This window comes from Podarcis vaucheri (genome assembly GCF_965113315.1).
Source record: "Podarcis vaucheri genome assembly, chromosome: 5".
Taxonomy (NCBI): domain Eukaryota; kingdom Metazoa; phylum Chordata; class Lepidosauria; order Squamata; family Lacertidae; genus Podarcis; species Podarcis vaucheri.
In genome coordinates, this window is record NC_138763.1 from 80,651,493 (window position 1) to 80,659,602 (window position 8,110).

An 8,110-nucleotide genomic window follows, 5' to 3' on the forward strand; every position below is an offset into this window, starting at 1 on the left:
TTAGCTAAAGTGGTACCTCAGGTTAAGAACAGTTTCAGGTTAAGGACGGACCTTAGTCACATGACCCGGAAGCTCCCTCGGCCAGTAAAGCGAGATGAGCGCCGCAACCCCAGAGTTATCCGCGACTGAACCTAATGGTCAGGGGTCCCTCTACCTTCTACTTGTTGCAATAAGGAATTGCGGCTTTGGGGCCAATATACTGGAATGTCACACTAAATTTCATTCATGTACATGTAGTGTGGGGAAAAAACACAAACTTCATGCGATGTTGCTACATCCCTATGTTCCCTTATGACTCTCCCATGAAAACAGCAGGAACGGGTTGCTTGCCAGCATATGATCCCCAAATTTGATCCCTTCACTCCCACAATTCTCTGGGGCTGCAAACAGATACAACCATGTACAATGTTGCGGAATGCAAACAACCTGCTGAAACTGAGTTTTGGGAACCCCCAGTTAGAAATCCAGATGTCAATGTCACTCAAGAATACCCCATGAATGGATGGAGAAAGTTTAATGAGGGGATGAAGGTGGGAAGGGAGAGCTCATAGCCATGTGCGCTTATGAAATTTGTTTGCCCAAATCTTCTGAAACTTTCACTTCAGTTGAGAGGAAGTGGTCCAACAGGAAGAGGTATGTGTGGATGTCTGGATCTCTGACAAGGCACACAGTTGTGTTGCTTGGCACTTCTGGTATTAATCTCTGTAAGACAAAGAGGTGGAGAATGTTCAACTGAGAGAATTTAGCATACATGTTAAGACATTTCTCCTCATGCTCTAGCTTAAGCTACCCTCCCTTAACTTAAAAAAAGGTATAAATCTAGCTCTGCTCTGTGCAGCAGAGAATAATTATTTCCCCTCTTCTGTATGACAGTTCTTCAGGAACTTGCAGAGCAACCTTAGTCTTTTCTTCTCCTGTTTCCAGAACTTATCTTCAGTCTTTCTTGTTCTTCCCTATTCCTGTTTGTCTAAATCCCATGATGCAAAATGTTGAGGGCAATGACTTTTCATAAAGTAACTGATTTTATATAGATATAGATGATATAGAAATAGATATAGATGATATGGAAATAGATATAGATATAGATATGGAGATGGAGATGGAGATGGATAGAGATAGAGATAGAGATAGAGATAGAGATAGAGATAGAGATAGAGATAGAGATAGAGATAGAGATAGAGATAGAGATAGAGACAGAGAGAGATAGAGATAGAGATAGAGATAGAGATAGAGATAGAGATAGAGATAGAGATAGAGATAGAGATAGAGATAGAGATAGAGATAGAGATAGAGATAGAGATATATAGACATATAGACATATAGATACAGTGGTAAGGTAAAGGTAAGGGACCCCTGACCATTAGGTCCAGTCGTGGCCGACTCTGGGGTTACGGCACTCATCTCATTTTATTGGCCGAGGGAGCCGGGGTAGAGCTTCTGGGTCATGTGGCCAGCATGACTAAGCCGCTTCTGGCAAACCAGAGCAGCGCACGGAAACGCTGTTTACCTTCCCGCCAGAGCGGTACCTATTTATCTACATGCACTTTGACATGCTTTCGAACTGCTAGGTTGGCAGGAGCAGGGACTGAGCAATGGGAGCTCACCCCGTCGTGGGGATTCGAACCGCTGACCTTCTGATCAGCAAGCCCTAGGCTCTGTGGTTTAACCCACAGTGCCACCTGTGTCCCACAGATACAGTGGTACCTCGGGTTAATAACTTAATTCGTTCTGGAGGTCTGTTCTTAACCTGAAACTGTTCTTAACCTGAGGTACCACTTTAGCTAATGAGGCCTCCCGCCGCCGCACGATTTCTGTTCTCATCCTGAAGCAAAGTTCTTAACCCGAGCTACTATTTTTGGGTTAGCGTAGTCTGCAACCTGAAGCGTCTGTAACCTGAAGCGTCTGTAACCCGAGGTACCACTGTATAGACATTCTCCTTAAAAAGTAGTACCCAAAGTGAGCTCCCATTGCTCTGTCCCAGCTCCTGCCAACCTAGCAGTTTGAAAGCACACCAGTGCAAGTCGATAAATAGGTACCACTGCGGCGGGAAGGTAAACGGCATTTCTGTGCACTCTGGCACTCGTCCCATTGCGCCAGAAGCTGGCCACATGACCCGGAAAGCTGTCTATGGACAAACACCAGCTCCCTCACCTGAAGTGAGATGAGCGCCATACCCCATAGTTGAACTCGACTGCACCTAACCGTTCAGGAGTCCTTGCCCTAAGCTTTACCTTTACATCAGAAAAAACCTGATGTCATGCAATTGCAGTAATTACAGCTACCATCTCAGTTTTGGGATGGTATTTCCTATGGCATCCATATTGAAAATTTTATGAGGCTTGGCTCCGTGAACGAGTGGGTTGTGAGTGGCTCCTGCCACCATTTCCCTTAGTTTCATATACAATTATACAAAGGATTATTATTATGACCGGAATGTAATTGAGATCAATAAGATTTTGGAACACAGAAACAAGGAAAATAATCAAATCATCAATTCTAGTAGGTGGGGGGGCACCTTACCCAAATTGATTAATTTGGTTAAATGATTGATATTGGTAATTGTATTATAAATTGGTATTGTTATAATGAGGCTATTATTGAATTATAATTGAAAATTAATAAAAAAAATTATCATCACATTAAAAAAAAGTTCACTTAGTTTCATTCTAGTTTCTGTCAGTAGGCATTTGTTGTGGTTTGCATTAAGGAATGCCTGGCAGACACCCATATCTTTGTTCATCATTAACAAAACCATACTTCTCTTGTGATGTGCAGTCTTCATTTTGTGGCAGCAAATTCTTCTACTTTTAGGACCTAGGGAATGATTTAAAAAATATTGCTGATAAATATTGAGGGAAAATATAGATAGAGATAGATAGATAATAAGTTGTGAAAGCATCAAACAGCACTTCAGACAAGTTTGTTCTGAATCCTGGTAGGGTGCAGGAAATAACTAAAATCATATACAGTGTCTAACAGAACAGAAATTTTAAATTCTTACAGCAAAACTTTGCAGCTTCCACCTTGATCAGTTACTCTAATAAGAATGATGTTTCCAAGGGAGCAGTTTTAGAACTTTGGAGATGGAATGCAATTATTGATGAATCCTACAGGCTATAGAGCTACTTGCTACAGAGAGGCCCAGAAATTCAACAATGTAGCAACAAGGGATAACTTCAGGATTTGTATGCCAGACATTTTAAGCCTTGCATGGCCTCAGCCTGGAGGATAGAACCAGCATTGCTTAGCTTCGGCAGATGAAGGCCTTCCATCCTCACAGCTGCAGAATTGCCACCTTAAGAACAGAAGCACTTTTATAGGGGCAATGGATGAAGGTGGAAGCTGAAATGTTTTGCTGTAAGAATTTGAAATGTCTGTTTTGGAACCCAAAACCCCACGCTGGATTTCTCCCCTAGAGGCGAAGGCTGTTAAGAAGAAAAATATGAAAGGAAGCTGGTTAATGTATAACTCTTTATTAATAGAGGATGGTAATCAATTAAAGCTTAAGAACTATGATGAACTTTGGGGATGGCTAGAGTACCACCAACTCTTCGAAACATTGAAGCAAGATTTAAAAAACGGTTTTGTCACTGAGCCCTCTAAATTTGAAAGAGAATTACTAAACAATAAAACTAAGATAATTTCAAAGATGTAGTGACTCCTCCTTGACTGGGAAGTCAAGGAGGAGGAGGAGGTTAAGGCAGTGATGATAAAATGGGCTCAGGACATAGGACACGCTATCCCGATGAGTGAGTGGGAAACTCTATGGAAAGCAAATATGAACTTCACAGCATGTTATACCATTAAAGAAAATCTGATGAAGATGCAATTTAGATGGTATTTTACTCCATCAAAACTCTCAAAGATGTATAAAGATATCTCAAATAAATGCTGGCAGTGTGGGGAATGTGAAGGAGATACATATCACATGTGGTGGACATGCGGAAAAATTAAAGAGTTTTGGAATCTCATTTATGATGAGATGAAAAAGATCTTCATATTAACATTCTTTAAAAAACCAGAAGCCTTCTTGCTTGGGATGTTAGGTAAAGATATACCAAAAAATGTAAATGAAATCTTTCTATATGCAACAGCCGCAGCCCAAATACTGATTGCAATGTACTGGAAAGGGGGGAAAGTATCATCTTTATTGGAATGGCAGAATAAATTATTAAAATACGTGGAAATGGCACAATTGACTAATAAAATAAGAGGTAAAACAAAACAATCATTTATTCAAAAATGGGATATGTTTAAGAGATATTTACAAAAACATAATAGTGGTATAATATCTATGGCAGCATTTGAATGACCCCTGTGTAAATTAACAAACAAGAAATAAGAAAAACTGGTATGAATGTTGTAAGAAAGTATAAGAAAATATAAAAAGATTAAGGTAATAATGATAAGTACATTTGACATTAGAAAGGTAAAATACATCGGGAAATGACCGGAAGTCTAGTTTATCTGTGTAAGGACAAAAGAGATTGTATAAGTTTGAACCAATTTGTTTCTGTAAATTTACATAAGATTATTTATACAAGATTGTTTTCTTTTTTCTTTTCTTAATATTGTTTATATCTATGAATTTCAATAAAGTATCAAAAGAAAGAAAGAAATGTCTGTTTTGTTAGTTACTCACCTCTCTCTCTCTCTCTCTCTCTCTCTGTCTGTCTCAGCTATCTAGAGAGTTATGTCAGTTATGAACAAGATGGGAAGGGCTATAGCTTTTTTTAAAAAAGTGGATTTGTTGCGCTAGGGTGATAGAGCATTTTAGTGCACTCAAATTGCACAAACCTAAATGCACAGTATGTGCTTGAATCCCTCCTGAAAAATGGCATGCTCTAGCACCCTAGTGCAGCAAATCCACTTTAAAAGAGAGAGAGAGAGAGTTGGGCACAAAGCATGCTAGATGCAAAGAGCCAAGAGCCAGAGGGATTGAGCCACTATGAATAACCAATAAACACACAAGACGTAATCTGTCTGTTCATAGAGTCCAATAATCCACGTGAAGGGTGGATCGCTATAAGATCCACTATCCTGTAATATTACATATGAGCCTGTTCTACTGATGAAGCCTAGGATGATGAAACAAGGCTAATATTCCGGAAAGCCTTGCCTTAGACTCTGTGAAAGGATTCTGTGGAACTGTAACAGTCCTGTAACAAGTGGAATAGATACTTGTACATGTATGGACCTTATGCATGAACTGACTAGAGAATGAACTGATCCACTGGGTCTTTTGCTTTTTTCACTGAAATTTATGAGACTTCCGTTGAAATCTACAATTTGATACAATGAATAGTATACTTTATTTATTCAAAAGTACAGCCGGTTACGTCTTGTGTGTTTATTGAGTATGTTTCACGTAACCATAGGTTTGTTGTTGTTGTTTTACTATGAATAACCAGCCAAGAATGAAAATCTGTAAGGCACATAAAGAAAGATAAGGATGAAAGATTGGTGACAAACATCACTCCCTCTGCGAGCAAACTTAATCTTACAGAAGTCCAGCAAATATTTATTTTTAAGGGGTTGCCTCTGGCACATGAAGCCAGCCAAATGAGGCCACAGAATTATGAGTTTCACTTGAGAAGAAAACTGGGCGATGGTTGGCTGGCTGGCAGGCACTCTGAAATGAGGGCACCTCTTAGGTTGTGAGGAGACATGGCAGCATTTTGTTGTTGCCATTCCTACTTATGAAATAGCAAAAAAAAACCCAGAAAAAACCCCAACAACAAAAACAGGTGTTGTAGAGGTTAAATTCTAGGCTCATATTCTGAAGACTGCAGAAGGAAGCCCAGCAGTGTACTCAGATTGCCATCAGAAATGCATCAACACAACTAAATATTATTTTTTAAGCTTCTTAAGCTGTTTTCAGCGTATTTTAAATGCTCGTAACCCACCCTGGGAACCACAATTTTCAGAATATTCACCGGTGAAATAATAGTTCTTCATCTTTGGCAGTCTGAGGGCAATTCCCCCATTCCCTATGTTTTGGTCATTCTCTTCGCACACATCTCTAGTTATTATGAGGTATACAAAAGTAATCCCCATAAGTTCTTTTCCAATATACTTCTCTTTGCTGTTTTCAGTCACTGGTGTGCTGCTTCTTCACAAGATTGTGTCCAAAGTAACTTGCAAGATAACAATTTATTTTTTATTTTTTAGGTACAATTCAGAATATAATATGAAACAGACCACCTGAATGAAACTCGTGGACCGTTGGTGGTCTGTATACCAGTTTTGGGGAACCCTTGATATAAACAAATACAGATATCAATCACAGAATCAATATAATATAAAAAGAAAGCATATGGAACAAAAAAATACAAGCAGGCTAATCATTTTATGGCAACCATGAACAAATAATGGAGCAGACGTTTGAATCTTGCCACAAATTCCACCCTGTCCCCCATGCTAGAACCTGAAATGGCCTATTTGGTTATAGGATATTCATTTATTTAAAAATAAACAAATATTTATTTAATCTGAATATATTATAAAATATATTTTATATTGAATATAAATATAAATTGCGCTTTCATATAAAATATCATTCAGACTAAAAAACACACATTATGATAGTTAACGCATTGGTAAGAACTGCTTGGCAAAGGATCTCAGGTTGGAAAGGCCTGTCCGAATAATCAGACATCTAAAAATGAGCAAGTGCCGTATTGGCCCGACTATAAGCTGCACCCACAAATAATCTGCACCTTTAAAATTCAAGACTCCCGGCACTACCACCCTGATGGCAACAGAGCCCTGGGTCAGAGAGACTTTCGGCGCAACCCGGCAAATAAGTCCTTGTGAAAATAAAGCCCTGCCAAGTGTTCCCTGCTGTGGAGTCCATAGCTTACCGGCACTTTCAGCCGAAAAGGTCCCGAGGCAGAGAATCAAGATGACTAGGAAGCCAAGAAGGTTCAAAAACTTCATGGTTCCACCCGGCTGCAGACTGTCTTCCAAAGAGACTCAGGCAGTCGTTGCTGTTCACCAACAGCGATGCAAGGTTTATTTATTGGGGCGGCCCGGTATGATAAAACATGATTGCTGTAGGAGCCTCGGCCTTTGTACTGGTTTATTCAGGATTAACAGATAGCCAACTCTTGCTCCTACCCTCAGAGCTGGAAGTCTGCCAATATATATATATATCTATATCATAAAGCAGCTTCACTGCTCAGATTGGGGATTTGGGGACTAATAAATCAAACCCCGCTTCCCTGGCGGAAAGAGAGGGAGGCCTTGAGAGGGGAAAAGGTCTATTTGTTTCACAAGCCTGAAGACTTTTATAGGATTCAGGGAGGACAATTGCTTTCTCCCATCAGGTGTTTTGGACTACAATTCCCACAATCTCTGTCCCTTGACAGAGGGAGTGATGTTTTTCACCAATTTCTCATCCTTGATTATCCTTGATTATGTACATTATAGAAACAGGACATTCTGGGATCACATCAGAAACCAGGACAGCCTCTGTCAATCCAGGACTCTCCCTGGAAAACAGTGACACTTGGAGGGTCTGAGATGTATAACTTGGCGTCTGGGGACTTGTCCATTTATTCCATAGCAGTAGTCATACTTCAGCCCACCAGATATTTTGAACTGTAAGTCGCACTGTCCCTTCATCTGGTTGTAAATACTAAGATTATACCAGCAAGATTGATTCTTTCTGTAAAAGAAAGAAAGAAAGAAAGAAAGAAAGAAAGAAAGAAAGAAAGAAAGAAAGAAAGATTTAAATCAAGTCTTACTGACTAGTGATTTAAATCGATTAGATTTCAATCAAATCCACCCTGGTGGCAAGCAATCCTATGTACACTGAAGCATGTGCAACACACAATCATCTAATGCTGGTGGGCATTTTCTGCGTGCAGAAACCTATTCCCACAATGGATCACTCTTGTAGAGTGAAAGTATTGTCATTACCATATTGACCCAAGTATAAGCAGCACCTGCAAATAAGCCACACCTTTAAAATTCAAGGGGAGAAAAAGACAATACCCGAATATAAGCCTCTCCCTTAAAATTGGGTTACAGGCTGAAAATTGATGCGGTTGGTAGAATCGTTACTCCAAGCCAATTTGAGCCTTCGATCTTGCAAGTCCGCAAAAGT

At 39.7% G+C, this 8,110-nt stretch overlaps 1 long non-coding RNA gene across 1 annotated transcript; it reads right to left on the bottom strand.

Moving 5' to 3' along the window:
* Positions 1 to 499: 499 nt before the first annotated feature.
* LOC309532301 lies at positions 500 to 7,019 on the bottom strand. The gene is made up of 3 exons (XR_014219717.1): positions 6,864 to 7,019; positions 2,758 to 2,814; positions 500 to 702 (listed from the first exon to the last, which is right to left on the bottom strand). It is a non-coding gene; the product is annotated as an uncharacterized lncRNA (long non-coding RNA).
* Positions 7,020 to 8,110: the final 1,091 nt, after the last annotated feature.